The following is a 24,467-nucleotide window of genomic DNA, read 5'->3' as shown; positions in this document are numbered from 1 at the left end:
CAAAAAGTAATAAATATCAAAAAATTAACTATGGCCCAATGACAAATGTGATATGAAGTATTAATGTTCGTTCATTGATACTGTGCAACTCTGAGGTTGATTAGTGAAAGATATAATCTATGTGTTATATGATTCTACAGATAGAAGTTAGTTAGGTTTATTCAAGGGCCTTTTTCTGTGATTTTATGAATTGCGTATTTATTTTTATTATCAAGGTATTAGCAATTTAATCATTACAAGTGTAGAGACAAATGAAGAGAAAAAGGTCCAAACATAGACCAGTGGTGATGACTGGTGGGGTAGGAATTGTACACGTGAGTGTTACCTGTCTGTAACTCTGAGTCCACATAAAATAAGATGTAGCCTATCTTCTGTTGTAAACGATCCTTGGGTCAATGTAGAAATATGCAAAGCTCATATTCTTTTTTTTAAAGATTATTTTATTTATTTTGAGAGAGAGAGAGAGTGCAGGGGATGGGGGCAGAGAGAGAGGGAGAATCCCAAGCAGGCTGGAGCCTGCTGTCAGCACAGAGCCCAACATGGGGCTCGACCCCATGAACCGTGAGATCATGACCTGAGCCAAAGTCGAACGCTTAACCGACTGAGCCACCCAGTCGTTCCACCAAGTGCATCTTCTTATTTTAGATTCATATGTTTAAATTGATTATTATAAATAAACCAACAACCAAACCAGTAAAAATGTAAAATATAGATAAATAAGGTGAAACACTGTCCAGTGAGGAATATATGTGGTGACACAGAAGTCTTGCTAATAAAACTGAAAACATTCCTGCTCGTTAAGCAATAAAAAGAATAAGCATTTTTGCCTTTTTTACTTAAGAATTATATAGGCACTGACAAATAAGAGGCATTTGTATTGTTCTTGGTCAGTGTCAAGTTGAAGCTTTTCTTTAGCTAAAACAAATACCTCATTATGAAAAATTAATGAGCGTCCAAATGAATAAATGAAATGCGTTAGAGAAGAATCAATGGAGATAGGACCTGAAATTTTTTGTTTTCTGCTCTACTTTGCACTCCTTAGAATGGGACCCGTCGAGATTTAAGGATTCTTCCACGATCACGTGATCTCGGGTTGCATTCATGTGTTAGGAACATGGAGACCATGTGAGTAATAGTCAAAGTTTCAGTCTTTGTTTCAGGGTGTTCAGTGCATTATTGAAAACTGCAGAGTATAACTGATGAAATCCAAATAGCCCACTGAGAGAAATGGGATTAGTATGAAGCATTATATTGATTACTGAATATAATAAAAATTGAGGATAATTAATGAAAGTGATATTGACATGAGAATGATTCTAAATAGATCCTAGGGATTTCTAGGCTCTTTGTGGGTTTCTGCGAATAAGTATTTTTAAAATTGTGATTACTGAATTATGAATTTATAAATAAATAATGTAGAAACAAATGGTGACAAACAGGGACAATATTGGATCGATGATGACCACTGGTGGCGTATGAGTCGTATACGATGAATACGTGTCTGGAACTCTGAGGTCCAAAACAGATGAAATCTAGTTCATTGTCCCCATTTGATGCTGTCTAGAGGCAAAGATCAGGAATATATAAAGATCGTGGTTTTGGTCATTATGTCCATGAATTTTCATCATTGGATCAATGAAATGATTAATACACAAATGAAATATAGAAATATAGAAAATGAAATATATGTTGTCCCAAACCACTACCTACCTAAATGACTGAGTGAAAGTTGGAACACAGGGATGAATGAACACAAGGTCTCAATCTTTTTATCATCCGCTCTGTCTTGTACCCCTTAGAATGCTCGCACTCGGCTGAATTAGACTTTCCACCATAGTCATGAGCCCTGTTTGCCTCTATGTGTTAAGAGCATGGATCACAACGTGAGTAATAGTCAAAATTCTTTTCTTGGTTTTGTGGTTTTTCAAAAAGGCTTTCACTGCCTTATTAAAAAGTTATGAAAAATAATTTATGATTGCCGGCATTGGCAAATAATTAGAATGAGGTTACTATGAAGCATTATGTTAATTAATCTATGTAGGAAACATTGAGGTCAATTAATGAACGGTATACATTGTCAGTGAGAATTCTGTAGACAATATTTGAGATATTCAAGGGACCTATATCGAGTTTTTGCGACCCCTCGCTAGGTATTGTTTGATTATTATTAGTGAACTGATGAAATAATCAATAAACTATGTAGACATGATTGAAGATAATCAGGGACATACCTGGATAAATGACAGCAGGTGTTGACATATGAGTCTTTGATGATGAACCCTACAGGTCTGGAACTCTGAGGTCCAGTACAGAAGAAATCCAGTCCTTCCCTCCCCCGCCCCCCGCCTCATTTGCAGTGATCCTTTAGAGAGATGTCAGGCATAAGTGAGTTCATGTTCTTGGCCTTTGTGTACATGAACGTTTAAATGTACCATTATAAAAAATAAATAGGATTAATAACATATAAACGAATAAATATGAAGAGGGCGAAGCATGGTCCATTGCCAAAATATATAATAGGTAAAATGTTAATGTAAGTCAGAATGGAAAATAAAAGATTCATGTGTCTATGTCTGAGTAAGAAGGATGTGGATAATGGAAAGGAATAGTTACTGAGTCAGTTATGGCTTCAACAGTTGATTTATTAAGGGAAAAATCACAACAATGTCATCAATGCCGAAATGGTACGAGCAAGGAGTTGGGGATATATGAATCAATGGAGAGAATATCTCGATATTTTTGTCATCTTGTCTGCTTGTCACTCTTCAGAACAGATGCTTGAACTGATTTCAGCTTCTGCTGTGATCAAGGTTGTCATGCTTCCTTTGAGTATGGAAAGAGGTGAAGGCCAACATGGTCAAAGTGGCTATCTTGGAATGGGACATTTGTTTAAGGGTAATCAGGGTATCATGGAAGAGTACGAAATTAATAAAAAGTTATCCATGGCCTCATGATAAATGTGGTAGGAAACACCGTGTTAATCAATAAAAAATGTACAGGATGGAGGTTGATTGAGACAAGAGTTAACAGTCCATTTGGATAATGATTCTGTAAACTGATGTTAGGGATATTCAAGGATCTTATTTTTGGCTTTTTGTGAACCATGTATTATTTTTATAATTATCAATGAAGTAATTATTTAATTTGTAAAAAGTAGAAATGAAGTAAGAAGTGACTCAGTCGTGGACCAATGATGGCCAGTGGTGTAGGAGTCATGGACAATGAAACTATATGTCTGAAACTCTGAGGTCCAACACAGAACATAATAATTTGGTCTGTTCCTTCTGTTGAAATTGTTCTCCACAGAGAGATGTCAGGGGTAAAATCATATTCCTGTAATTTTTCATAGCTACAGATTTGTTATTATTAATGGATCAATGATAGAAACCATCAAGCAGGTATAAATAAACATATAAGGAAGAGTAGGGTGAGGAATTGTCCAAAGACAAACACATGTGGCAAGGCAGATGATATTATTACTAAAAGTTGAAAACACTGATGCCCATTAAATAAATAGATAAAAAGGTCATCTCTTTGAGCACGGTTATATAGACATGCCTAAGTGACGGTTGCTTTACTTCTTCCTCAGACTAAAGATTGAGTTTTTGTAAGATGAAAATATATAGAAAGAAAAAATAATAAATACTTAAATACTGGGTAAATGAAATATAGAAAGCAAGGATCAATCCAGATTATGTTCCAGTTTTCCTTATCATCTGCTCTGTTCTGCACGCCTCAGAATGAACTCCCTAGGGATGATGCTCCATGGGCATACGTTCGCCTCTGTGTAATAGGGAGGATGGAGAGTAATGTAAGTAATAGTTGAAGTTTTTTTCTTAGTTTAAGTGGGTTTAAGGTTATTCACCGTATTATTAAAAAGTGTAAACTATAATTAAGGAAGGCAGCTGTATCTCAGTGTTAAATATGGGATGTATGAAACACATTGATTAATGCACATAGGAAAAGCTGAGGATATTAATGAGAGAGCTATATTGAGGTGAGATTAATTCTATATTTAGATTTGAGACTTCAAGTCTCTTTTTTAAAATTGTACTGCTTAAAAATTATTAGTGAATTCATGAATTCACTAATTAGTGAGTTAGTGAATTATTTGATCAATAAACAAATACGAATCTATGTAGGAAAAAAGGGACAATATTGGATCAATGATGACCACTGGTGGCGTATGAGTCGTTCGCGATGAATACGTGTCTGGAACTCTGAGGTCCAACAGAAAATTGGTGTAGGCCATTCCTATTGTTTGAAGGCATCCTATGGACAGATTTCAGGAATAAATAAAGGGTTTATTTTTGGTCTTGGTATTCATGTATTTTTGTTTTATTATTATAATTGGATAAATGTGAGAATCAATAAATACATAAATAAACAAATGAATAGCGTGAGGCATTGTCCAATTATAAAAATATGTGGTGAGGCAAGGAATACTATTAATATTTTATGGAAACCTTGAAGTTTCATTAGAAATAAATGGCATTTGACTGTTGCCTCTTAGGGTAAGGATGATGTAGACAGTGTAAGTTATATAGACAGTGTTCGTATTCTGTCTTAGTGGTAGGATCCAAGTTGTTTGTTTTCTTAGCAGACTAAATATATACACTAAATTGATGATTGCCTAAATAACTATGTGAATGTTGAAGCAGAGCTCCATGGAGAGAATGTCTCAACCATTTTCTCACCTGCTTTGCTTTGTACTCCTTAGAAGAGACACACGGAACCTGATTTAAAGATTCTTCCTTGATCTCGAACTGCAGGGTTGCATCACCTGTTTTAAGAGGCTGGAGACCAGTGTAAGCGTAAACAAATTTCTCTGTGTTGATTTGGGTTGTTTGTCTAAGGGTATTTAGTCATGAAATCGTTGAAATATAATCAGAGAAGGCCATCTTGATCCTTACTGATAAATAAGAGATTTATGGGAAATATGATCTAGATTAATGCATGTATGAAAAACTGATACGTGACTGAGATGTAATGATGTGAAAATGGCTCCAGAAGCATATTAGGGATATCAAAGCCTTTTCGGCGTTTGTCGATAATAGAGGTTAAAAATTATAATTAGAGAATTAATAAATTAATAAACAGGATAGAAATAAATGAAGAGAAAGTGGTCTTTTCTGGATCAATGATGGTAACTGCCAGTGTATGAGTCCCAGGTGACGAGTAATACGTGTGGTCCAATACAAGCACAATGTGGTCTTTCTCTTCATTCATTTTCACTTCTTATTATAATTGAACCATGACAGAAGCAATAAACAAATATATGGATCAATTGAGAGAAAGTCTCAATTTTTTTTTATCACTTCTGTTCGGTACTTTTCCGAATAGAAGCTCAAGGTGATTTCAGCCTCTCTTGTGATCAAGGTCACCATGTTTCCCTTCTCTAGGAAAGAGCCCAAGGCGAGTAATAGTTAAAGTTCTTTTCTTGGTGTGGGTCATGTGTTTAAGGGCTTTCGTGGTGTTACTCAAACATAATAAATACAGTGAAAAATTAACCATGGCTCAATGATAAATATGATTTGAGACATTACGTTGATTAATCGATAACATGTAACATTGCTACTTATTAATGAAAGAGGTATCTATTTTGGCAATAATTCTATAGGGAGAAGTTAGGGATGTTCAAGTATCATGTTCTTTGGTTTTTATTAATCGTGGGTGTATTTTATTATTCCCAGTGGAGGTATGACTTAATTGATACAGATATAAAAATGAATAAACTAAAAGTGGCCTCTAAGGGAACCAGTGGTGATCACGGGTCATGGACGGTGGATAGTAGGTGTCCGGAACCCTGAGGTTCAATACAATAAATATTCTGTTTTCTCTATTTACTTGATCGTATGGGTAGATGTTAGGAAGTATAAAGATCATGTTCTTATTTTGGATGAATACGTTTAGATGTGTTGTTATGAATGGACCAATGATAGAACCACTAAAGGAAATATAAATAATAGAGTAAGAAGAAAAGGCGAATTATTGTCTCATTAGGAACGTAACATGGTGAAGCAAGAAATACTAACAAAATTTGCAAACACTGATGCCCATTATGAAATAGACGTTTCCAGGGTGTCTCTTCTTTTGCCAAAGATTATATAGATATGAATAATTAAGAGTCAGTTTTATTATTCTGGATCAGTGTCAAGTTTGAAGGTTTCCTTTTTGTTAAGAGAAAAAAATCTACATTATGAAAGATTTATAAATTCCTAAATGAGTAAGTTCAATGTGGAAAGCAAGAATCAGTGGGAATAAAAATGTCATCATTTTTTTCTGTCATCACTGTGATTTGTACTTCTCAGAATGGACACATTCAAGCTAATCAGGCATTCCTCCCTGGTTGGTGAGCTTGGTGACAGCATCTGTGTGTCAGAAGCACAGAGATGGATGTGAGTAATGGGCAAATTTCTTGTCTTTGTTTCAGTGATTTCTTTTTCAGCATGTTCAGTGTATTATTCGAAAATTCCATATAGAATCACAGAAGGCCAATTGTGGCTCTGTGATAAATACTGAATTTTATAAAACAATATATTGATTAATGCATGTATGGAAAACTGATGATGAAGGAAAAGTGAGACTAAGTCTGTGTTCAGTTTAAGGACACAGAGGCTCATTTCAGTTTTTGTGAATAATAGGATTTTAAGTTATTAGCAAACCAATGATTTAATCAAAATACAAAGAGAGTATCACAAAGAGAAGAGGGACAATATTGGATCGATGATGACCACTGGTGGCGTATGAGTCGTATACGATGAATACGTGGAACTCTGAGGTCCAAGAGAAAATTAATCTAGTACATTCCCGTTATTTGAAGCATCCAATAGACAGGTGTCAGGAATATACTAAGATCTTATTTTTGGTCTTGGTGTTTGTGCATTTATATGTATTGCTATAATTCGATACATAGATTCTATAAATATTCTAGAAATATCTAAATAAAAATGATGAATGAAGTGAAGCATTGTCTAATTATAAAAATATGTGATTAAAAATAAAAAATATGTGGTTAGGCAAGAAATACTATTATCAGACTCTGAAAACCCTGAAGTTCGATTAGAAGCAAGTTGTACAAGACTGTTACCTGGAGAGCTAAGGGTGATACAGACAGGAGGAGTTACAGACAGTGCTCATAGTCTGGGTCAGTGGGTTTGTTTTCTTAAAGGAAAAAATATACATACACCAAATTAATGATTGCCCAAATGTCTGACTACGTGTGAGGGAAAGGCCAAGACCAATGGAAATAATGTCTCAACCTTTCTTATGATTTGCTCTGCCTTGAACTCCTCAGAAACAGGCACGCTGCACCTGATGTAAGGACCCTTCCCTGATCAGGAGCTCTAGGATTGCTCTGGAAGGAGTAGGAAGATCAGTGTGAGTAGAATCAAAATTCTTGTCTCGTTTGGGTGGTGCGTCTAAGGGTATTCACGGGAGCAATGAAAAAATATGAAACATACTCAAAGACCATGAACTGTGTTCTGGTGACAAATATGGGGTTAAAATGAAGTATTATACTGATTTAAAGCATTTATGAAAAACTGATAATAAATATGACAGATATAATAATGTGGGAATGGTTCCAGATACATTATTAGGGCAATAATAGGGAAAAGACTGTTTGGAGTTTTGGTGAATCAGACAGTTTTAAAATGATAATTAATGACTTGATCAATAAGCAATATAGATATGAATGAAGAGAAAGTGGTCTTTTCTGGATCAGTGATGATAACTGCCAGCGTATGAGTCGTGGATGATGAAGGATACGTGTCTGGAACTCTGAGGTCCAAGGGATGTGGTCTTTCTCTTCATGAATTTTCACTATTATTATGGGATCGATGAAATATCAATGAGGAAATATATAGAAAATAACATAAGTTGTAGTAACCTTGCCCTATTTTAAAAATACGTGGGGAGGCAAGAATTACTATTGGTATAATTTGAAAACGCTGAAGTCCAAAGAGAAATAAACAGTATGTGACTGTCACCCTTTTGGCTAGGATGATACAGACAGGACAAACAATAGGCAACGTTTACATGGTAGGTCAGTGGGAAGTTCGAAGTGGTTTGCTTTTATGAAAGATAACGAAATAAATATGCTCCAAGAATGATTTCATAAGTGGCCAACTAAATGAAGATTGTAGAGCAAGGATCAGTGGAAGAATGTCTCATTTGTTATCATGTTCTCTGTTCAGTACTCTTCAGAACGGATGCTCTAGCTGATTTCAGCTTCTGCCCTGATGAAGAAAGATTGTTGTGTGGCCTGGGTCTTAGGAGGGTAAGCCAAGGTGAGTAGCAAGAGATTTTGTCTTGGTGTGGGTCATTTCCCTTAGGGTATTCACAGTGTTATTAAAAATTCATAAATAGCATCAAAAAGTAAGGTGTTGCCCAATGGTAAACACAGCTAGGAAACATACCGATTAAGTGATGATACGTAACATGGAGATTGACTGATGAGAGAGAGATAATCTATGTTGGCATTTATTCTATGGATAGAAGTTAGGGAATTCAACCTGCTGATTCTTCAGTTTTTGTTAATGATGTATTTTGCTATAATCGATGAGTTAATGATGTAACTGGTATAAATGTCGAAATGAATGAAGAAAAAGTGGGTCTTTTATGTACCTGTGATAATGACTGGTGGCAGATGAGTTAGGGACGCTGAATGAGGTCCAGGTCAATACGTACTCTTTCTCTCTGTTTATTTGATCCTAAGGACAGATTTTTGGATAGTACAAAGAATGTTTTTACTGGGTTCATAGATTTAGATGTATTATTAGAAATAGATCAGTAATAGAACCATTGAAGATATAGAAACAGCAGATAAATACAAAAACGTGAGGCCTTGTCCAACTTTGAAGACCTGTTTTTAGGCAAGAAATATTAATAAAAATTGTGAACACTGACACCCGTTAAGAATTAAATGGATCAAGAGTGTCACTTCTTTGGCCAAGGGTCATTTAGACATGAGCAATTTAGAGTCCATTTTATTGTTCTTGATCCATCTCAAGTTTGAGGATTTTTGGTGCTGTTGTTGTTAAAAGAAAAAAAAACAATGTTATGAAATATTCATAAATATCTGAATGACTGAGTAAATGAAATGTGGAAAGCAAGCATCAATGTAAGTAAATGTTTTGTTTTATTTTATTTTTTATCACCAACTCTGCTTTTCATTTCTCAAAATGGACACACCTCGAGCTGATTTAAGCAATATTCTGTGGCGGTGACCTCTGTGGTTGCATGTTTGTGTTAGAAGCACAGAGAACCATGTGAGTAATATCAGATTTCGTGTCTTAGTTTCAGTGATTTTTTTCCAGTGTATTCAGTGCATTATTTGAAAGTTCTATGGGGGCGCCTGGGTGGCGCAGTCGGTTGAGCGTCCGACTTCAGCCAGGTCACGATCTCGCGGTCCGTGAGTTCGAGCCCCGCGTCAGGCTCTGGGCTGATGGCTCAGAGCCTGGAGCCTGTTTCCGATTCTGTGTCTCCCTCTCTCTCTGCCCCTCCCCCGTTCATGCTCTGTCTCTCTCTGTCCCAAAAATAAATAAATGTTGAAAAAAAAATTTTTTGAAAGTTCTATGTAGTAGAATCACAGAAAGCCAACTATAGCTCAGTGACAAATACTGAATTTTATGAAAACATTATATTGATTAATGCATGAATGACTAACAGCCTAATTTTAAAAAGATATATATTGATGTGAGGATGATTCTATTTACAGATTAAGGATATCATGATTTTCTTGGGCTTTTGTGAATGAGGGTTTTAAAGTTATTAGTAGTGAATTAATGAATTAGCCGATAAACAATATAGAACTGAATGAAAGGAAAGAGGGGCACTACTGGATCGATGATGACCACTGGTGGCGTATGAGTCGTTTACGATGAATACGTGTCTGGAACTCTGAGGTCCAACAGAAATGGAATCTGGTTTATTGTCCTGTTGGAGGTGATGGAATAGATAGATATTAAGAACATACAAGGGTCTTGTTTTGGGTTCTTATGTTCATGCATTTTGTTTCAATTTTTATAATTGGATCAATGAAATAATCTATAAACAAACACATAAATAAATAAAGATGAAAGCAGTGAAATCTTGTCCAATTATAAAAATATGTGGTTAGGTAAGGAATAGTATTCATGTATATTTAAAATGCTGATGTCTATAAGGGAATATATGGTGTAAGAGTTGTTATTGGAGGACGCTACAGTTATTGATAAGTCACAGTGCATGTTCACATTCTTTATTAGTAGCTAGATCAATATTGTTCATTGGCTTATAAGACAATAAAATTCACTGCTTAGTAATTGACTAAATTCAAGATGGAATACGAGGACCAATGAACATAGTATCTCCTTCCTTTTTATCTCTTGTTCTGCTCAGTACTTTTCAGAATGGACACACTTGAGCTGATTTAACGTCTTCCACAATTATGGAGCTCTATGGTTGCCTCTATATAATGGGAGGATGGGGATTAATGTGAGTAACAGTTGAAATTATTTTCTCGGCATATGTGTTGTTTTTCTTTTAAGGTGATTCATTGTATTATTGAAAACTCTAAGATATGATGAAAGGAGGCACTGTATCTCAGTGATAAATGTGGGCTATGCAAGCTGTTATAATGATTAATCCATGCGTAGAAGACTGAGGATAACCAGTTAAAGAGATATTGATGTGAGAATTATCAAAGTAGAGCTCAGGGAGGTATACGTTCTTTCTCAGTTTTTGTGAATTATAGAATTTAAAATTATTAGTGAATTAATGGTTTACTCGATAAAAAAATTAGAACTGAATGAAGGAAAAGAGGAACAATATTGGATCGATGATGACCACTGGTGGCGTATGAGTCGTTCACGATGAATACGTGTCTGGAACTCTGAGGTCCAACAGAAGAGAAAACCTAGTTTATTCCCATTGTTTGCAGAGATCCTGTGTGGACAGATGTCAGGAATATATAAGGATCTTGTTTTTGGCCTTGGTCTTCATTCATTTCCTTTCAATTTTTGTAATTGGACCAATGAAATAATCAATAAACAAACATAAATAAAGATGAAAGTGATGAAGCATTGTCCAATTATAAAAATCTGTGATTATACAAGAAATACTATTAACAGACTCTGAAGTTCAATTAGAAGTAAGTGGTACATGATTCTTCTTACATGTATGGCTAAGGATGTCATAGACAGTAGAAGTCATAGACAAATGTTCAGCTTCTGGCTCAGTGGTAAAATCAAAGTTGTTCATTTTCTTATGAGAAAAAATATTTAGAGCAAATTAATAACTGAGCAATAACTGGTTAAATAAGAGATTAAAAGCAAGAGAGAGAGAATGTCTTGACTCGTTTTATCATATGCTCTGCTTTATATGCCTCAGGACAGACCATTGGACGTGCTTTAAGGATTCTCACCTGATCAAGAGCCCTTGGGTTGCATTTCTGTACTGGGGAGACAGGAGACCAATGTGAGTAATACTCAGAGTTATCATCTTGTTTCTGGTATTTTGTTTAAGGGTGATCATTGTATTAACACAAAGTATGAAATATCATCAAAGAAAGCCAACTGTGTCTCAGTGACAACTATAGGATTAAAATGAAGCAATATATTGATTAAAGTGTTTATGAAAAACAAGACACTTGATGAGAGAGATATTGATGTGTGCATGATTCTATGCATATCGTGCATAAGAGTTCCATCTTGGAGTTTTGTGAATCATATAGTTTTAAATGGTAATTAGTGAATTAATGAATTAATCAATAGACAATGTAGAAATGAATGAAGAGAAAGTAGTCTTCTCTGGATCAGTCATGATAACTGCCAGTGTATGAGTCATGGGTGATAAACCATACGTGTCTGGAACTCTGAGGTCCAACACAAAAGAGATGTGGTCTCTCTCTTCATGAATTTCCATTCTTTATTTTAATTAGGTCAATGAAATATCAATGAGGAAATATATAAAGAATAAAGTGAATTGTAGAAACATTGTCCAATTTTAAAAATATGTGAGGAGACAGGAAATACCATTAATATAATTTGAAGGCACTGAAGTTTAAACAGAAATGAATTGTATATGACTGTCACCTCTTTGGATAGGATGATATAGACAGCACAAATTATAGACAGTTGGTTTTTTTTTTAAATTTTTTAATGTTTATTTATTTTTGAGAGAGAGAGAGAGACAGAGCATGAGCAGGGGAGGGGCAGAGGGAGACGGAGACACAGAATCAGAAGCAGGCTCCAGGCTCTGAGCTGTCAGCACAGAGCCGGATGCGGGCCTCAAACCCACACACCACAGGATCATGATCAAGCTGAAGTCAGACGCTGAACTAACTGAGCCACCCAGGTGCCCATAGACAGTTTTTATATTCTGGGTCAGTGGGAAGTTTGAGGCAGTTCATTTTTATAAAAGACAATGAAATAAATACACTCCAATAATGATTTCCTAAATGCCTAAGTGAGAGATGTAGAGCAAAGAGCAGTGGAAGAATGTCTCTTTTTTTATCGTCTGCTCTGCTCCGTACCCCCCCAAGAATGGACACACTCAGGCTGATTGTAACGTTCTTCCAAGGTCATGAGCCCTTAGGTTGTGTCTATGTTGTAGAAGCATACAGACCAATGTGAGTAAGACTCAAAGCTTTTATCTTGGTTTGCTTAAGGCTATTCAGTATATTATTTATAAGTATTAAACATAATCAAAGAAGGCAAATATAACAATTAATTGCTTACTTAATGTTAACGTTTATTTATTTTTGAGAGAGAAAGAGCACAAGGGGGGTGTAGGGGCAGAGAGAGAGGGAGACACAGAATCCGAAGCAGGCTCTAGGCTCTGAGCTGTCAGCACAGAGTCTGACGCGGGCGGGGCTCGAACCCATGAACTGTGAGATCATGACCCAAGTGGAAGTCGAATGCTTGACCGACTGAGACACTCAGGTGCCCCAGGAATTTATTTATTAATTAATGAAGTTAGTATCAGATTGATAAGAAGCATTTTGTTTCCTAATCCATAAATGTAACACTGAGGTCAGTTAATGAGAGTTAGTCTCTGTAATACTGTAGAGATAGATGTTAGGAATGTTGAAAGAATATATTCTTATATTTTTAATTCATGTGCATTTTTTGCTTAATGGCTTAATGAATAAATGTTTATGAGAATGGAAAGAAAGAGGGCCAGCCTTAGATCAACGATGACAGCTGGTGGCATATGAGTCATATCTGATGACTGCTCTGTGTTTGGAAATCAGATCTGATAGAAAAGTAATCTAGTCTGTTTCTCACGCGTATAAGGATCCTATATACAGATGTCAGGAATATATGAGGATTTGTTGTCAGTCTTTGTGTTCATGATTTTGAATAATTAATAAAGTTATTAATGGTAGAATAAACAAATGAATGAATGGATAAAGGTGAAGAGGTTGAAGTATTGTTCTTTGGTAGATATATAGCAAGGGAGGGGCACCTGGGTGGCTCAGTCGGTTAAGTGTCCAACTTCAACTCAGGTCATGATCTCATAGTTCATGGGTTCGAGCCCTGCATCAGGCTCTGTGCTGACAGCTCAGAGCCTGGAGCCTGCTTTGGATTCTGTGTGTCCCTCTCTTTCTCTCTCTCTCTGTCCCTACCCTGCTCACACTGTCACTTTCAAAAATAAATAAACATTAATATAGGGAAAAGTATTAATATACATTAGAATACATATAAAAGGACCAAGTGTATTATGTCTTTGACTACGGTTGATACAAACAATAAAATGCAGTAGTCAGTTATTGTCTGAATTAGTTCCAGATTTGAAGTTTATTTTTAAGGTAAAAATAAGTAAATATTTCCATAAGTTAATAAATACTTAAATGATTATGTGAGTGAGTGTTGGGGTCAGTGGAGAGAAAGTCTAAGCCTTTTCATCACCTTCTCTGGTTGTCTTCAGAATAGATGCTTGAGCTGATTCATTGTCCACTGCGGTCAAGATTATCACGTGACGTTGCTTTTGTGTTAGGAACAAGGAGAGTAATGGTCAAAAATTTTGTTTTGGTTTAGGTCATTTGTTTGTGTTTGTGGTATTATTCAAACGTGATAAATATAATAAAAAGGCTCACCATGGCTACCTGATAAATACGATATAAAACATGGTGTCCATTAATTTAATACGTAGCACTGAGATTGATTAATGAGGGAAATAGAACCTATGTTGGCAACAATCCCATATTAGGAGTTAAGGGTGTTCAAGCATCTTATGCTTCAGTTTTTGCAAATTATACCCATTTTAATATTTTCAAAGAATTCATGATTTAATCACTGCCAGTGTAGAAAGGAAGGAAGCAAAAGTGGGCCTCTGATGGGCCAGTGATGGCGACTGGCAGTGGATGAGTGATGGGTGATGAGAAATATGTATCTGGATATCTGAGGGCCAACGTAAGAAATCATCTACTCCTTCTGTTCTGTTGGATCCTGTAGGTAGATGTGAGGAACATACGAAGCTCGTGTTCTTATTTTGAGTTTGTAGATTTGGGTTTGTCATTATTAGTAGATTCATGATAGAGCCATTAAAGAAATATACGTAATAGGTAAAAGAGAGAGAGAGAGAGAGAAGGATTATTCAACTATGAACTATGTATATATGGTGAGGCAAGAAGTATTAATAAAATTGGAAATACATATGTTCATTAAGAAATAAGTGGAAAAACGGTGTTATCTCCTTAGCTCAGAGTTACATAGACAAGTAAGGGTCTAGTCTTTCTGAGCCAGTGTCAAGTTTGAGGTTGTTCCTTTTATTAAGAGAAAAATCTATTCATGACATGAAATATTTATAAAGACCTAAATGAGTAAATGGGATGTGAGACACGAGGGTCAATGGAGAGACAAGGTCTTAAGTTTCTTTTTTTTTAACCATTAACTGTGCTTTGTACTTCTCAGAATGGACACACTTGAGCTGACTAAGCATTGTTTCGTGGTAGCGAGCTCGTGATTGCGTCTGTGTGTTAGAAGCACAGAGACCAATGTGAGTCAAGTTCTTGTCTCAGTTTCAGCTGTGTTTTTTGTTTTTTTTTTTTAAAGGCTGGTCAGCGTGCCATGTGGAGTCAAAATTAGCGAACCGTAGCCTAGTGATAATATTGAATTCATATGAAGCATTATGTTAATGATTACATGCAGGAAATTTAAGGTAATTAATGAAAGATATATTGATGAGAGAATGACTCTATATTCAGATGAGGAGTATTGTCACTCTTGAGTTTTCTGACTAATAGGATTTTAAATTTTTTTTTTTCAACGTTTATTTATTTTTGGGACAGAGAGAGACAGAGCATGAACGGGGGAGGGGCAGAGAGAGAGGGAGACACAGAATCGGAAACAGGCTCCAGGCTCTGAGCCATCAGCCCAGAGCCCGACGCGGGGCTCGAACTCACGGACCGCGAGATCGTGACCTGGCTGAAGTCGGACGCTTAACCGACTGCGCCACCCAGGCGCCCCATGACTAATAGGATTTTAAATTATTGTTAATGAATTTGTGAGTTGGTCCATGAACAATGTAGAGCTGAATGAAGGAAAAAAGGGACAATATTGGATCGATGATGGCCACTGGTGGTGTATGTTATGAGTCATTTGCGATGAATATGTATCTGGAACTCTGACATCCAACACAATAGAAATGTAGTCTGTTCCCATTGTTTGATGGGATCTTATACACAGATGTCAGAAATATATGAGGATCTTGTTTTTAGTTGTGTTCACGCATTTTTGTACTACTACTATATTTGGATAAATGATTTGTAAGTAAATCTCATCTATAATCCTGTTTTTGGTCTTTTATGTTCATACATTCTATTTTTTAATTGGGCCAATGACATAATAAATAAATAAATGAATAAACAAACAAATAAATAAATAAGAAGTGGGTGAAATATCATCTAATTACAAAAATATGTGGTTAAATAAGAAAGGCTATCAATATATTTTGAAAACAAATGCCTATTAGGGAATATACGGCATAGTGGTGTTATTCTTTGAGTAGCAGTCAGTGTTCATGCTATCAGCTACAAGATTGATATGGTTTATTTTCCTAAGAAAAATAAAATATACATTATCCCAACTTAATGCTTATTAATGACTGAGTGAATGAAATGTGGAACGCAGGGGGACCAGTGATCATAAATTCTCAATCTTTTTATCGTCTGCTCTGTCTTGTACTCCTTAGAATGATCCCACTTGGCTGGTTTAGCCATTCCACCATAGTCATGAGCTCTGTGGTTGCATCTATGTGTTACGAGCACAGAGAACAATGGAATAGTCAAAATTCTTTGCTTGGTTTTGTGGTCTTTTAAAAAAGGTTTTCATTGCATGATTAGAAGTGTGATATAAAGTCAATGCTCACAACCGTAGTCAGATAGTAAATTTTAGGCTTATGTGAAGCATTATATTAATTAGTCTATAAAGGAAACATTTTGGTTAATTAGTGAAAGATATCGTCAGTAGGAAATAATTCTAAAGGCAAAAGTTAGAGATATTTAAGGATCTTGTTTCAAGTTTTTGTGGTCTCTAAGCGTTCATTTTCTTGTTATTAGTTAACAAGATATATAATAAAAGATATATAAAAAAAGATATATAATTTGATGAATTAATCAATAAAAACATGTTGACAGCGATGATGAGGACCAAGCATGAGGCAGTGATGATGCCTGCTCATGTATGAGCCTGGAACTCTGGGGCGAACGTGAAAATTAATTAGTCTGTTTTTCCTTTTGGAATTCCTTCGGTGAAGGAATGTCTGGAATGTACAAAGATCATATTCTCATATAGTTATTTTGTGGGCATAGATTTGTCGTTAGTAACGGAATAATGGCGGGACTATTGAAAAGCAACTATGTAAGGACCAAGAAGAGGGTGAAGCCTTGTCTACCTATTAAAGTTTGTGGTGAGGCAGGAGATGTTTGTAGTCACCACTGAAAACAGCGATGCCCGTTAAGAGATACATAGACAAAGGTCCCACCTCTTTGAGGCCACATATACTCTGATAAGGAAGAGTGAATTTTATTCTTTTTGGTAGTGAAATTGAGTGTTTCCTTGTGTAAGATAAGAATATATACATATTGAAAAAAACAAATGCTGAATATATGAAATGTGGAGCGCAAGGATCAATGGCAGTTCGGTCTCAATTTTTTCTGTCACTTGCTCTGCTTTGTGGTCCTCAGAATGGATATCCCCGAGCTGATTAAAGCATCTTCCATGGCCATGATCTCCTGGTTGCCTCTAATGTGAGTAATAGTTAAAATTCTTTTTTCATTTCCCGGTGTTTTTGTAAAGGTAATTCACTTTATTGTTAAGATGTATGAAAGACAATTTAAAACGGCAGCTGTATCTCAGTGATAAATATGGAATATATGAAACATGGATTAATCCATGTGTAGAAAACTGAGGGTAATCAATAAGAGATGCATTGATGTGGGTTAGGGGATACAGAGCCTCTCCTATCGTATTGGTTATCATAGCATTTAGAAACTACTAATGAGGTCATGTTTTGATCAATCAATAAACAGAAATGGATGAAGAAAAAGAGGGACAACATTGGATCGATGATGACCACTGGTGGCGTATGAGCCTTATGCGATGAATACCTGTCTGGAGGAACTCTGAGGTCCAACACAAGAGATGTGGTCCTTCTCTTCATGCATTTTCATTGTTTGCATTGGATGATCGAAATGCAATTACAATTACAATTGGATGATCGAAACATCAGTGTGGAAGTACATATTTCAAAAAGCTGAATTGTAGAAGCCTTGTTCAATTTAAAAAATATGTGGGAGGCAAGAAATACTATTAATATATTTTGAAACACTGAGGTCCAAAGAGAAATAAATGGTACATGAATGTAAGCTCTTTGGAGAACAAATTATAACAATGTTTATGTTCTGGGTCAGTGGGAAGTTCAAAGTAGTTCGTTTTCTTAAGAGGAAAATGAAATAGACTCCAAATAATGATTGCCTAAATGCCTGCCTAAATGAAAGATGTAAATCAAGGGTAAATGGAAGAATGTCTCATTTTTCATCATCTGCTCTGCTCCGTACTCCTCAGAATGGATGCACTCAAGCTGATCGAAACATTCCTCCAAGGTCGTGAGCCCTCAGGTTGCATCTATGTTGTAGGAGCGTGGAGACCACGTGAGTAATAGAGTTCTTGTCTTGGGTTTGAGTGGCTCGTTTAAGGTTATTTACTGTATTCTTCAAAATATCCAAAAGTGTTATTGAAAAAGAAGAATAAAATATGCCATTGTTTTATATATATATATATATATATATATATATATATATATATACACACACACACACACACACACACATATATATGTACACATACACATACACACACATATGTGTGTGTGTATATATATATAAAACATTAGGTTATATATATATATGTATATTAGTCTCTGTAGAATATATATATATATATACACATATACATATACATATATACATATACATACACACACACACACACACACACACACACACACACACATATTTCCATAGAGACTAATCTGTTTTACTAGCTGGCCTTAGTGTTACATTTATAGATTGGTCAACATAATGCTTCATATCAACCTAACGTTTATATATATATATATATATATATATATATATAACCTAATGTTTTATATATATATATATATATATATATATATATATATATATATATAAGATTACACTGACTAATGCATAAATTTAATTTAGGATTATTAATGAAACAGGCATTTGATGTGAAAATGACTCTAGATACATATTCGGGATATCAATGCCTTCTTGGGGTTTTGTGAATCACAGTTTTAAAATTATAGTGAGTGAATTCATTAGTCCATAAACAATGGAGAAATAAAGAAGGAAGAGGGGAGGTACAGTTTTGGATCCCTGATGACTACTGGTGGCGCCTGAGTCCTACATGGTGAATGCGTGTCTGCAACTCTGAAGGTCCAGCAGGAAGAGGACTTGCTTCATTGCCCCTGTGGGAAATGATCCTGTAGACAGGTGTCAGGAATGTTCAAGGATCTTGGTTTTGTTTTCATGTTCATGCGTTTTTGTTTCTATTTTTATAATTGGATCAATGAAATAATAAATATGAAAGTAAATCTAAAGGGGGTGAAATATTGTCCAATTATAAAAAATACGGGTTTAGGCAAGAAATGCTATTGATTTTTTTTTTTTTTCAACGTTTATTTATTTTGGGGACAGAGAGAGACAGAGCATGAACGGGGGAGGGGCAGAGAGAGAGGGAGACACAGAATCGGAAACAGGCTCCAGGCTCTGAGCCATCAGCCCAGAGCCCGACGCGGGGCTCGAACTCACGGACCGCGAGATCGTGACCTGGCTGAAGTCGGCCGCTTAACCGACTGCGCCACCCAGGCGCCCCGAAATGCTATTGATTTTATAGACAAATGGTTTCTATAGAAGGAGGCCGAGGTCAATACAAATCATTACAAAGATCCTACTTCGGAATTGATTTCATAGATGTAGATATGTTATTAATGGAATAATGATAGAAGTATTAAGTAAGTATAAATAAAAATTAAAGAAAAATAGGGTGAAACCTTGCCTAACTGGACATATGTGGTCAGGTAAAAAATATTAATAAACCCGCAAACATTGATGCCCATGAAAAATAAGTAGATCATGGTGTATCACCTCTTTGTTTCAGAATCCTACAGGCATTGATTTGTAAGAGTCAGTTGTGTTGTTCTGGGTCAGTCTTAAGGTTAAGTTTTCATTATGTTGGGATAGATATATGATACATAATAAAATATAGATCTTATATATAAAACAATAAAATACATTGTCAGTCTCAAGGTTAAGTTTTCATTATGTTAGGACAGATATATAATATATGATATACGATATATGGTACATAATAAAATATAGATCTTATATATAAAACAATGAAATGTATTGTCAGTCTCAAGGTTAAGTTTTTCATTACGTTAGGACAGATATATAATATATGATATATGATATATAATATATAATAAAATATAGGGGCGCCTGGGTGGCGCAGTTGGTTGAGCGTCCGACTTCAGCCAGGTCACGATCTCGCGGTCCGTGAGTTCGAGCCCCGCATCGGGCTCTGGGTTGATGGCTCAGAGCCTGGAGCCTGTTTCCGATTCTGTGTCTCCCTCTCTCTCTGCCCCTCCCCCGTTCATGCTCTGTCTCTCTCTGTCCCAAAAATAAATAAACGTTGAAAAAAAAATAAATAAAATATAGATCTTATACATAAAAATAAAATGTATTTAGTTTTTATAAATATATAAATACATAAAACACAAAATATGTAAAAATATATTTTATTTTTTCATATATTTTATTTTATGTATTTATATATTTATATTATACTTTATATATGTAACATATATAACCATATTGAAAATATTTTTAACCATATTTGAAAATATTTAACAATTTATGCATTCTATATATTTATATAGTTATGTGTGTTATTATTTATATACATCTTAGTATATATTTATGTATACTATAGAAAATTTTATTTACATTTAAAATATATATTTTATTCATTTACTTATTTATTTTTAAATGTTGATTTTTGAGAGAGAGAGCACACTTGTGTGGATGCGCGTGTGCGTGTGGGCACACACCTGCACGCGCACATACACACACACACACACATACACACACACACAAGCGGAGGAAGGGCAGGGAGAGAGGGAGACACAGAATCCGAAGCAGGCTCCAGGCTCTGAGCTGTCAGCACAGAGCCCGACATGGCGCTTGAACTCACGAACTGTGAGATCATGACCTGAGCTGAAGTTGGATGCTTAACCAATTGAGCCACCCAGGAGCCCCTAAAATATATATTTTATATATAATGATAAAAATTAAATATCTAAATCCTGAGTCTAGGAAATTAATAGCAAGTATCAATGGCAGTTCAATCTCAATTTTTTTCATCACTTGCTCTGTTCTGTTCTCAGAATGGGTGCATTTGGGCTAATTTCATATCTTCATGGGCACAAGCTCTGTGGTTGCCTCTGTATAGTTGGGGGATGCAGAGTCATGTGAGTTCCAGTTGAAGTTCTTTTCTTGGTTACGTGGGTTTTTTTTTCAAAGGTAATTCACTGTCCTGTTTAAAAGGACAAAGTATAATTAAAGAAGGCACTGTGTTTCAGTGATAAGTACGGGCTATATGAAAATTATATTAATTAACCCACCTGTGGAAAACTGAGGATAATTAATGAAAGAGATACACTGATATGGGAATAATCTATGTACAGATTAGGAATATAATAATTCTCTTTGGGGTTTTGTGAATCACAGTGTTTAGAAATTGTTAGTAGTGAATGAATAATTTAATCATTAGACAAATAGAAATGATTGAAGGCAAAGAGGGAGAATATTGGATCGATGATGACCACTGGTGGCATATGAGTCGTTCATGATAAATGCATGTCTGGAACTCTGAGGTCCAACAGAAGAAATTTAGTCCATTCCCGTATTTTGAAGGGGTCCTCTAGACACATGTCAGGAATATACAAGGATCTCATTTTTGGTCTTATAGTTCATGCATTTTCATGCTATTATTATAATTGGATAAATGAGAGCATCTATAAATAAATCTATCAATTAATATGAATGGAGTGATGCATTGTCCAATTATAAAAATATGTGATTATGCAAGAAATACTATTAATGCACTGTGAAAACCCTGGGGCTCATTTGAAGTAAATGGTACATGACCTTTCCCGGAATGACTAATGATGCCATAGATAGCAGAAGTCATAGACAATGTTCAGATTCTGGGTCAGTGGTAAAATCACACTTGTTTGTTTTCTGAAGAGAAAAAAGTATTTATACCAAATTAATGCTGGCCTAAGTGCTTTACTAAATGAAAAGTGAAAAGCAACAATCACTGGAGAGAATGTCTCACATGTTTTTATCATCTGCCCTGCCCCGTACTCCTCAGAACAGACACATTGCACCAGATTTAAGGATTCTTCCCTGATCACGAGCTCTCTCTAGGGTTGCAGCTCTGTTACAGGAGTCTGGAGACCAACGTGAGTCATCATCAAAGTTCTTATCTTTGTTCCTCGGTTTTGTTTGAGGATGTTCACTGTATTGGTAAAAGGTATGAAATATAATCAAAGCATGTGAACTGTATCCTGGTAACGATTATGGGATTAGTATGAAGTATTACTTTGATTAATACATACGTGAGAAGCTGATGATAGTTAATGACAGAGATCTTTTGTTGTGAGAATGATTCTAGTCCCATAAGAGGGATAGCAAGGCCTTGTTTTTAATACTACAGTTTCAAAATTATAATTAGTGAATTACTGAATTAATCAATAAACAATATAGAACTAAATGGAGAGACAGTGGTGCTCCTTGGATCAGTGATGATAACTGCCAGGGTAGGAGTCATGAGTGATGAAGGATGTGTGTGTGGAACCCTGAGTTCCAACAGAAAAGAAATGTGAGTTTTTTCCATGCAAAGAGTTCCTCACTTTATTGTTATCTGCTCTGATCTGTACTCCTCAGAATGGACCCACTTGAGCCGATGTAAGCCTCTTCTGAGGCATGCGGTCTCCAGTTGCATCTATGTTGTTAGGAACATTGGAGACCAGTGTGAGTAATGTCAATGCTTGAGCTTAGGTGGTTTCTTTAAGGGTATTCCCTGTGTTATTACAAATATTAAATACAGTCAAAGAAGGCAAAATACACCAGTGTTAAATACCAGATTGATACGGCACATTGAGTTGATGAATCCATTGATGTAAATCTTGAGGTTAGCTTTTGAAACAAAGAGTTAGTCTCTGGAAAAGTTTGGAGAGATAAAGGCTGTTAAGGGATCTTGTATTTATGTGTTTTTAATTCTGTCTATTTATGAATTTTGTGAAGCCATAAGCAAATGTTTATGAGAATAACAAGAAAGAGGCCTAATCATGAACAGTGATGGTGAATGGTGGTGGATGAGCCACACATTCATTGGACAATGAATACTACGTGTCTGGATTCTGAGGTCCAGTATAATACGTAGTGTATTCTGTTTATTTAATCCTATAGACAGATGTTAGGTTTATGTCCAATATAGGAACTTGGCTGATAGCCGTTGATTTATTATTGTTAATGGACAAATTGTAGGACTATGAAAGAAATACAAATAATAAATAAGAGAGGGTGAAGCATTGTTCAACTATGAACATATATGTGGGCAGGCATGAGATATTATTAACACAATTGAAAACACTGAAACTCATTAAGGAATAGATGGATTAGGAGTGTCACCTGTTTGACCAAGGATCATGTTAGCACAGGTAGTTAAGAGTCAGTTTTTTGTTGTGGATCTATTTCAAGTTTGCTGCTGTTTATTTTGTTAAGATGAAAGTATTTACACAAGGAATCATTATAAATTCCTAAGTGAGTGGGTAAAAAAATGTGGAAATTGGGGCGCCTGGGTGGCGCAGTCGGTTAAGCGTCCGACTTCAGCCAGGTCACGATCTCGCGGTCCGTGAGTTCGAGCCCCGCGTCGGGCTCTGGGCTGATGGCTCAGAGCCTGGAGCCTGTTTCCGATTCTGTGTCTCCCTCTCTCTCTGCCCCTCCCCCGTTCATGCTCTGTCTCTCTCTGTCCCAAAAATAAATAAACGTTGAAAAAAAAAAAAAAATTAAAAAAAAAATGTGGAAATATAGGATCAATGGGAATAAAAATGTAACTTTTTTTTTAAATCAGTTATGCTTTGTTCTTCTCAGAACGGACACACTTGACCTGATTCAAGTAGCACGACCCGGTGGCAGAGGGACCGATGTGCGTAAGAGTCGGAGTTCTTGTCTGGCTTTCAGTGAGTTTTTTTTTTTTTTTGTTTTTTTTTTGCAGGGTGTTCACTGTGTTTTTGAAAAGTGCCATATTGAATAAAGATGGTCAGCTGTAGCCCTGCGTATAAACGTTGAAATGATATGAAATGTAAAAACATAGGATATTTAAAGAAAGCGATATATAGACATGGAAAAATTTCTATGTACAGAATAGGGACTTCAGGGCTGTCTTTGGTGATAACTGGGTTTCAAAATAATTAGTGAATTAATGAATTAGCCAAGAAACACTGTAGAAATGAACGAATAGGGACAACACTGGATCAATGATGACCCCTGATGGCATATGAGTCATCCATGATGAATATGTGTCTGGAACTCTGAGGTCCCACACGGATGGATTCTGGTCCATTGCCCCTGTTTCGAGGGATCCTATAGACACATGTCAGGAATACACAAGCAACTTCTTTTGGCCTTTACATTCATGCACTTCTATTTTTATAATTAGTTCAGTTAAATCATCAATAAGCATATATATAAATAAAGATGAAGGTAATGGAACTTTGTCCAATTAATAAAATGTGTGGCTTGTCAAGAAATGCTATTACTACATATTGAAAACAAAGATCTATTATGAAAGGTACATACACATCTATTTTGTGACAATTAGACATTT

At 35.7% G+C, this 24,467-nt stretch overlaps 1 long non-coding RNA gene, 16 other non-coding genes and 4 pseudogenes across 18 annotated transcripts in view; all 21 read left to right on the top strand.

Moving 5' to 3' along the window:
* Window positions 1-24,467, top strand: part of LOC147579692 (uncharacterized) — a 129,156-nt gene that overhangs the window by 73,477 nt on the left and 31,212 nt on the right. For both annotated transcript variants that reach the window (XR_015252024.1, XR_015252025.1), the window contains 13 exons: window positions 1,043-1,125; window positions 1,800-1,883; window positions 3,740-4,808; window positions 5,344-5,415; window positions 6,312-6,398; window positions 7,298-7,380; window positions 8,199-9,272; window positions 10,394-10,479; window positions 11,379-11,460; window positions 14,901-14,985; window positions 17,174-17,236; window positions 18,054-18,139; window positions 23,732-23,820. This is a non-coding gene — a long non-coding RNA (uncharacterized LOC147579692). The remainder of the gene's footprint in view (window positions 1-1,042; window positions 1,126-1,799; window positions 1,884-3,739; window positions 4,809-5,343; window positions 5,416-6,311; window positions 6,399-7,297; window positions 7,381-8,198; window positions 9,273-10,393; window positions 10,480-11,378; window positions 11,461-14,900; window positions 14,986-17,173; window positions 17,237-18,053; window positions 18,140-23,731; window positions 23,821-24,467) is intronic.
* Window positions 275-347, top strand: LOC112856703 (small nucleolar RNA SNORD113/SNORD114 family). The gene has a single exon (XR_003223250.1). It is a non-coding gene; the product is annotated as a small nucleolar RNA SNORD113/SNORD114 family (small nucleolar RNA).
* LOC112856652 (small nucleolar RNA SNORD113/SNORD114 family) lies at window positions 1,449-1,520 on the top strand. Its single transcript, XR_003223204.1, has one exon. It is a non-coding gene; the product is annotated as a small nucleolar RNA SNORD113/SNORD114 family (small nucleolar RNA).
* On the top strand, window positions 2,233-2,307 carry LOC112856688 (small nucleolar RNA SNORD113/SNORD114 family). The gene has a single exon (XR_003223235.1). It is a non-coding gene; the product is annotated as a small nucleolar RNA SNORD113/SNORD114 family (small nucleolar RNA).
* LOC112856684 (small nucleolar RNA SNORD113/SNORD114 family) lies at window positions 3,184-3,254 on the top strand (annotated as a pseudogene).
* On the top strand, window positions 4,160-4,231 carry LOC112856659 (small nucleolar RNA SNORD113/SNORD114 family). Its single transcript, XR_003223210.1, has one exon. It is a non-coding gene; the product is annotated as a small nucleolar RNA SNORD113/SNORD114 family (small nucleolar RNA).
* LOC147579695 (small nucleolar RNA SNORD113/SNORD114 family) lies at window positions 5,134-5,196 on the top strand (annotated as a pseudogene).
* Window positions 5,754-5,817, top strand: LOC147579694 (small nucleolar RNA SNORD113/SNORD114 family; annotated as a pseudogene).
* On the top strand, window positions 6,720-6,787 carry LOC112856671 (small nucleolar RNA SNORD113/SNORD114 family; annotated as a pseudogene).
* LOC112856674 (small nucleolar RNA SNORD113/SNORD114 family) lies at window positions 7,719-7,793 on the top strand. Its single transcript, XR_003223223.1, has one exon. It is a non-coding gene; the product is annotated as a small nucleolar RNA SNORD113/SNORD114 family (small nucleolar RNA).
* LOC112856655 (small nucleolar RNA SNORD113/SNORD114 family) lies at window positions 9,843-9,914 on the top strand. The gene has a single exon (XR_003223207.1). It is a non-coding gene; the product is annotated as a small nucleolar RNA SNORD113/SNORD114 family (small nucleolar RNA).
* Window positions 10,816-10,887, top strand: LOC112856653 (small nucleolar RNA SNORD113/SNORD114 family). The gene has a single exon (XR_003223205.1). It is a non-coding gene; the product is annotated as a small nucleolar RNA SNORD113/SNORD114 family (small nucleolar RNA).
* LOC112856682 (small nucleolar RNA SNORD113/SNORD114 family) lies at window positions 11,794-11,868 on the top strand. The gene has a single exon (XR_003223230.2). It is a non-coding gene; the product is annotated as a small nucleolar RNA SNORD113/SNORD114 family (small nucleolar RNA).
* LOC112856685 (small nucleolar RNA SNORD113/SNORD114 family) lies at window positions 13,171-13,243 on the top strand. Its single transcript, XR_003223232.1, has one exon. It is a non-coding gene; the product is annotated as a small nucleolar RNA SNORD113/SNORD114 family (small nucleolar RNA).
* On the top strand, window positions 14,324-14,398 carry LOC112856697 (small nucleolar RNA SNORD113/SNORD114 family). The gene has a single exon (XR_003223244.1). It is a non-coding gene; the product is annotated as a small nucleolar RNA SNORD113/SNORD114 family (small nucleolar RNA).
* LOC112856683 (small nucleolar RNA SNORD113/SNORD114 family) lies at window positions 15,547-15,623 on the top strand. Its single transcript, XR_003223231.1, has one exon. It is a non-coding gene; the product is annotated as a small nucleolar RNA SNORD113/SNORD114 family (small nucleolar RNA).
* LOC112856679 (small nucleolar RNA SNORD113/SNORD114 family) lies at window positions 17,548-17,622 on the top strand. The gene has a single exon (XR_003223228.1). It is a non-coding gene; the product is annotated as a small nucleolar RNA SNORD113/SNORD114 family (small nucleolar RNA).
* Window positions 18,880-18,952, top strand: LOC147579693 (small nucleolar RNA SNORD113/SNORD114 family). The gene has a single exon (XR_015253068.1). It is a non-coding gene; the product is annotated as a small nucleolar RNA SNORD113/SNORD114 family (small nucleolar RNA).
* On the top strand, window positions 21,382-21,453 carry LOC112856666 (small nucleolar RNA SNORD113/SNORD114 family). Its single transcript, XR_003223217.2, has one exon. It is a non-coding gene; the product is annotated as a small nucleolar RNA SNORD113/SNORD114 family (small nucleolar RNA).
* On the top strand, window positions 22,371-22,445 carry LOC112856698 (small nucleolar RNA SNORD113/SNORD114 family). Its single transcript, XR_003223245.2, has one exon. It is a non-coding gene; the product is annotated as a small nucleolar RNA SNORD113/SNORD114 family (small nucleolar RNA).
* Window positions 24,111-24,182, top strand: LOC112856664 (small nucleolar RNA SNORD113/SNORD114 family). Its single transcript, XR_003223215.1, has one exon. It is a non-coding gene; the product is annotated as a small nucleolar RNA SNORD113/SNORD114 family (small nucleolar RNA).

Source organism: Puma concolor, chromosome B3 (genome assembly GCF_028749965.1).
Source record: "Puma concolor isolate L17-30 chromosome B3, mPumCon1.1.hap2, whole genome shotgun sequence".
NCBI classification, from domain to species: Eukaryota; Metazoa; Chordata; class Mammalia; order Carnivora; family Felidae; genus Puma; species Puma concolor.
The sequence above is the reverse complement of the archived record's forward strand: the minus strand, read 5'-3'. Positions and strand labels throughout refer to the sequence as shown.